Raw genomic sequence first — 7,215 nt, forward strand, 5'->3', positions numbered from 1 at the left:
CTCAGGTAAGGTCATGCTCTTGGATTTCAGTCTGCATTCCTTGATTTAGCAAGGATTCTGCTTCCTCTCTCCCTTGGTACCCCCTCTCCCCTTGTTCTCTCTCTCTCTCTCTCTCCTTCTCTCAAATAAATAAATAAATAAATAAATAAAATCTTTTTTTAAAAAAAAGGAAAAGAAAAAAGAAAGCGAGCAGCCAAGTCTATTTAAGACCTAGAGCCAAGTCCTAGGAAGGTAAAGAGTAATGATTCCTGAATTTCAATCTTGATTCTTCCCTGATAATAGGGACAAGGTTCTTTCCATTTACCTTATTAGGGAACTAATTCCTAATTATGTGAAAAACTTCCCACACCTGTTGTACAAAATTAATGCATTCTCACTGTAAAAATTTAAATGTGATAAAAATATAGAGAGTGTAAATCCTCTTTGATGATCCACCTCCTATTCTATACTCTAGTATAACAACTGTTAAGTTTTAGATGATCTTATAGGTTTTAAAATATACATAAATGAATATAAATATGTATATAAAAATGTTTACCCAAATGGGATTATATAAATTATATTTGCAAGTTGCTTTTCTCATTTAATAATATTTATATATTTTTTAAATTTATTTTTTATTTTATTTTATTTTTCATTTAATAATATTTAATGCAGCTTTCTATAGTAGGGCCTAAAGATCTCTCTTTTCTTTTTTTAAGGAGCAAGACTGAATAAATTGTTGTACATAAATTGTTGGCGCTCTTATTTTGCAGAACATTTGGGTTGTTTTCAGCTTAGCAAAAGAATTGACAACTTTTAAATTTATTCCAATTTGGACTTGGGTGTTGTTGCTCTTTTTTTTTTTTTTTACATAGTTATATCTTATTTTATTTTATTTAAATGTTGTGCTTTGCTCACCATGCTCCTGGAGAATAGAGTTATCTCAATGTCTTAGGTGTGATGGATTATATATGTGCATATATTTTCATACCTCTTAATCCCCTTTACCTATTTGACCCATACAACCCCTCCCCCTCCCTATCCCCTCTGGCAACCACCAGCTAGTTCTCTGTATTCCTGAGTCTGTTTCTGGTTGATTGGTTTGTGTGTTATGGGTTTTTATAACCTTCTTTTTTGAAAATTGAGACATAATTGACATATAACCTTGTGTAACTTTAGGTGTGCAATGTGTTGGTCTGATTCATTACAATATGATTACCATTGTAGTGTTAGCTAACACCTCTATCATTTCACATAATTATCATTTCTTCTTCATGGGGAAAACATTTAAGATCTAGCCTGTTAGCAACTTTGAAGTTTGTAATTTTCTCAATCTCTCATCTCTACAGATCCTATGATTGGAATTTCCTCTCGATGTCCTCAAAGAGAGGGTTCTATGTAAAATAAACTGCACTTGCATAATTCCTCTAAAAATGAACTCTATTGCATTGTTTAATAACTTTTAACATTGTAGACATTTGAAAAGATTTTTTTAGGTTTCCTGGAATTTTATACTAACAACTGATATATTGAAGCATTTTACAATCAAATTTCTGAATCTTCTTCTACCCTTGTTTATCCAGAGATAAGATGTTTGCTTGCTAATATCCTTTTAGACCTAAAAATGTGGAGATAAAGGCACAGGGCAGAAAAACAATATACTAAGTACTCTAAGTGGTAAGCTCTTTAATAAATTTATTTTTATATTTGAGAAAGAGACAGCAAGCCAGGGGAGGGGCAGAGGAAGAGGGAGAGGAAGAGAGAGAGAATCTCAAGCGGACTCCTCGCGAGCACAGAGCCCAACACAGGACTTGATCCCACAACCTGGAGATCGTGACCTGAGCTAAAATCAAGAGTTGGATGCTTAACCAACTGAGCCACCCAGGCACCTGAGTGGTAAACTCTTTTAAATGATTATTAATGTCCTAACACTATTCTGTATCTTTAAATCCCTATTTAAAACTTTGATAATGGCACATTTGCTTTGTTGTACTTTTTCCTGAGAAAACATAGAAATGTTCATTTGTCTAATTGGCAAAAACTTAATGGTCTATGATGTGTCAAGCCCTCTGTAAAACCCTGAATTATAATATCTGTCACCACATTTATAGTCTGGAAGAAACAGACCAGTAAACACTCAGAAGTGCTAAGGGAAAGAAATGCAAGAGGTGCTATGGAAGCATAATGGCCGTGTACCTAAAGAAACAGGGGCGAGCAGACAGGTTTCTGAGCATATGTAAAGACTTGGTTGAGTCCAAAAAATAAATAATAGTTCATCAATAGTCACAAGGAGGAAAGGAGGTCCTACACAGAAGGAATAACAAATTTGTGAAGCAACAGGGTACATGTGGAGAACTATAAGTAATTCTCTCTGGCTGCAGTGTGTGTAACATGGAAATAGAAGGAAGGCCAGAAAATTAGGTGCAGGTGGGGAAGGACTTTGTGCTGAGGAGTTTGGATTTTATCCTGAAGGCAACCAGAAACCACCAAAGGGTGATAGCAGATGTGTGACATAAAATTTGTGTACCAAAGGGACTATTTTTTAACAATGATGGAAGATGGCATGGATGAGACTAGAGGCAGAGACAATTTAGGGCCAGTTGCAGAAAACCAAGTGAGAAGAGACAAATACTGAACCATGTTAAGTGAATAGAAGAAGATGGAATTAGCTCTTTAATATAACAAAGGCCACTATGATTGAATATCTGCTTAGCGCTTCATGCTTATTAAGTTTCAATATTTATTTGTTAATATTTTAATCTGTTGTTCTCTAGAGTATTTTTTAAAAATCTATTCTTAAGGTTGAGGGCAGGGGCACCTGGGTAGTTCAGTTGGTTAAGTGTCCAATTCTTGATTTTGGCTCAGGTCATGATCTCAGCGTTGTGAGATTGAGCCCTGAGTTGGGCTCTGCACTCAAGTATGGAGCCTGCTTAAGATTCTCTCTCTCCCTCTCCCTCTGCTTCTACCCACACCCCCACCCATCCGTGTGTATGGTGCTCTCTCTCTCCCTCTTTATTTATTTTTTAAAGGATTATTTATTTATTTATTTATTTATTTATTTATTTATGAGAGAGAGAGAGAGAGAGGCAGAGACACAGGCAGAGGGAGAAGCAGGCTCCACGCAGGAAGCCCGATATGGGACTTGATCCGGGATATCCAGGATCATGCCCTGGGTTGAAGGCGGCACTAAACCGCTGAGCCACCCGGGCTGCCCAGAAATAGAAATATTTTCAACATCTATGTTGCTCTTACAAACTATTAGGATGAAAAAAACAGCCCTATTTAAAAACAGCTAACTTATGTGGGTAAGCTCTTCAAAGTTCAGAAATAAAAATATCCAAAAGGCAGATGAAAAAATTCAGCTTTACTGATTATAAGAGAAAAGACAGATTAAAATAGTGAGATACCACCTTCATTTATCAAACTGACAAAAATTTGGGGTGCCTGGGTGGCTCAGTTGGATAAGTGTCTGCTTTCAGCTCAGGTCATGATCTTGGAGTCCTGGGGTAGAGTTCCATGTCTGGCTCCTTGCTAGGTGGGAAGTCTGCTTCTCCCTCTACCATTCCCACACTCATGCTCTCTCTCTCTAGTAAATAAATAAAATTTTTAAAAATCTGGCAAAAGTTTTTCTAAAATGAGATGCAAGTCACCTGGGTTGTTCAGCTGATTGAGCATCCGATCTTTGGTTGCAGCACAGGTCATGATCTCACAGTTGTGGGATTGAACCCCACATCAGGCTCTGTTCTCATCATAGAGTCTGCTTCAGATTCTCTCTCCCTCTCCCTCCCATTCTCTCTCTCAAATAAATAAAATATTTTTTAAAAAATGAGACCCAGCTTTGACAAGAATATTGTGTTTTGTCAAACGGTCATTTTACACACTGATGGTAGGAGTGTGAATTAATCCAATGCTCTGGAGAGCAATTTGATAATATGAATTTAAAACTTTAATCAGGGCAGCCCCAGTGGTTTAGCACCGCCTTCAGCCCAGGGTGTGATCCTGGAGACCTGGGATCAAGTCTCATGTCAGTCTCCCCGCGTGGAGCTTGCTTCTCCCTCTGCCTGTGTCTCTGCCTCTCTTTCTCCGTATCTCTCTCTGTCTCTCATGAATAAATAAATAAAATCTTCAAAAAAATAAAATTTCAATCATAAAAAAGTTAAAAATAAATAAAATTTCAATCATATTAATACATTTGATCCAATAATTCCAACTTTATGATTTTATCTTAAGAAAGCAATCAGACAGTGTTTATCAGGACATACATACAAGGATATTCACTGAACTGTTATAAATAATAGCTTTAGTAGAACACTTTGGAGTGTCTACCCAGCTTATAATGACTGCTTTTATGGGCTATCCTACCTCCAGTGGGGGATATTCAGGAGCAATTTTGTGCCACACAGCAGCCTTCTGCCATTTCCACCACAAATGATTATAAGCTGGTATTATCCAGCTGAGATAGTTTTCTTTACCTGAGAATTTGGATGAGAAGCGAAATGACAAAGAGGAAATGGTATCTCTGCCAAGTTGAGCTTCTCAGGGTATTCGAGAATATTCCACATATTTTTTTTTCAAAAGAAGAAGAATGCTGATGGTAGAAAAGATAAGTATAGGATAGCAAAGTGCTTCCTAAAATAGATGACTTAGAGAATCTAGAAGCCCTGTAAGAGTGGATGGAAGGGGCCAAGACTGAACATAAGCTTTTGTACAACCAAGAAAGGATGACAGCAACTTACTTGATTCCTGCCTGTGATAGTTTAATGCTGAATAACGTAACTTGTGGAAGTGATCCTCTTTCACAGTAAATGACCTCTACTTAGAATTCTCAGTCTTTAAATGGAAAGGCTAGGCAAGGGGGATCCCTGGGTAGCTCAGCGGTTTAGTGCCTGCCTTCAGTCCAGGGCATAATCCTGGAGTTCCGGGATCAAGACCCACATCAGGCTCCCTGCATGGAGCCTGCTTCTTCCTCTGCCTGTGTCTCTGCCTCTCTCTCCCTCTCTCTGTGTATCTCATGAATAAATAAATAAAATCTTTAAAAAAAAAAAAAAAAAGGAAAGGCAAGGCAGGAAGCATCAGTAACCCAGGATCCTGATTAACCCATTCCTTTTTACTCTACTGCGCCATTTCCACTGGATGCCAAGATTGGAAGAAATATACCAAGCCTAAGAAAGAAAAATTGATAGGGAAAACTACTTTTTTTTTTTTAGCATGCCTTTGCTGTTCCCATGTTTTATTCCTAAACAAGATTGTTTGGTTTGGTTTTCTGAACTTATACTAATGAAAGTGTACTGTATGTATTCTTCTGCAATTTGCTTTTTTTCATTTAACATTACATTCCTGAGATTATCCATGCTGTTATGTGTAGCTGTAATGAATTTATTTTCCATGTGATACGGAGTATTCAGTTGCATAGATTTATCCATTTTACTGTTGATAGTATTTGGATTGTGTCAGACCTTTTGCTAGTATTTAGCAGTGGCGCTATGAGAATTCTTATACATGTTTTTTGGTACACACGTTCCAACAGTTTCTTTAGTGTATATACCTAAAGTGGCATTTGTGATCATAGGGTTGGTGCATCTTCTATTTTACAAGATGATGTTAAGTTATTTTCCAAAGCAATTGCATCAACTTACACTCCAACTAGCATTTTGTACCCCTTTAGGCACTTTATGATGTATATGTTGAAATCTTTCACCTACTTTTTTTATTAGATTGTCTTTCCTCTTTTATTTTTTTATTTTTATTTTTTTAAGATTTTATTTATTTATTCATAGAGACGCAGAGAGAGAGAGGCAGAGACACAGGCAGAGGGAGAAGCAGCACCATGCAGAGAGCCTGAGGTGGGACTTGATCCAGGATCTCCAGGATCACACCCTGGGCTGCAGGCGGCGCTAAACCGCTGCGCCACTGGGGCTGCCCTCTTTCCTCTTTTAATGATGTATACTATATTCTTTATGTCTTGTCTTATTAAAATGTAATAATTTAGTATTATTACTGACAGTAATTTATACACATTACTATTATTATCATTATCACTAATGGTTCATGCCTCTGTATCTTAATTAAGAAATCCTTCCTTGCCCCCAGGTTGTAAAGGTAGTCTCTCGTGTCGAACTTAACAAATAAGTAATTATATGTGAAACTCATAGAACAGTACTTGGGGGGCAGCCCAGGTGGCTCAGAGGTTTAGCGCCACCTTCACCCCAGGGTTGGGATCCTGGAGACCCGAGATCGAGTTCCACGTCAGGCTCCCTGCATGGAGCCTGCTTCTCCCTCTGCCTGTGTCTCTGCCTCTCTTTCTCTCTATGTCTCTCATGAATAAATAAATAAAATCTTTTTTTAAAAAAGAAAGCAAATTAGCTATTTTTTAAAAGATTTATTTATTTCTGTATTTACTTACCTTCTTACTTACTTATTTAGAAAAAGAACACAAACAGGCAGAGAGAGACTGAGAGAATCTCAGGTAGACTCAGGATGCTGAACACAGAGCCTGACTCGGGCTTGATCTCATGGCCCTGAGATTATGACCAAGAGTTAGAAGTTCAACCAACTGCACCACCAGTTGCCCCAAAAGCAAATTAGCTATTATTGATATTATCATATCTTGTCAATTCATAGATACACATTTTTCACATTTATCATCTGTGGTAGGCTGAATAGTGTTCTTCAAAGACATCCATGTCTAAAACCCTGGAACTTCTGTGGAAAAAGCCATGATGTCCTTTGAAAGATGAATGGATAAAGAAGGTGTGATATATATATATGGAATATTACTCAGCCATCAGAAAGGATGAATATCTACCATTTGACATGAATGGAACTGGAGGAAATTATGCTAAGTGAAATAAGTTAATCAGAGAAAGATAATTATCATATGGTTTCACTCATTTGTGGAATATAATAGTGAAAGGGACTATCAGGGAAAGGAGGGAAACTGAGTGGGGAAAAATTAGAGAGGAAGACAAACCATAAGAGACTCTTAACTCTGGGAAAGAAACAAAGGGTTGCAGAAGGGAAGGAGGGTAGCTGGGTGACGGGCACTAAGGAGGGCACTTGATGGGATGAGCACTGGCTGTTATACTACTATATGTTGAAAAATTGAATTTAAGTAAAATATAAATATAAAAAATAAAACTCTGGAACTTGTGACCGTTGCCTTATATGGCTAACGTTACTTGCAAGTGTGATTAAATTAAGGATTCTGAGATGGAGAGATTACCCTGGATTATC

Source organism: Canis aureus, chromosome 29 (genome assembly GCF_053574225.1).
Source record: "Canis aureus isolate CA01 chromosome 29, VMU_Caureus_v.1.0, whole genome shotgun sequence".
NCBI classification, from domain to species: Eukaryota; Metazoa; Chordata; class Mammalia; order Carnivora; family Canidae; genus Canis; species Canis aureus.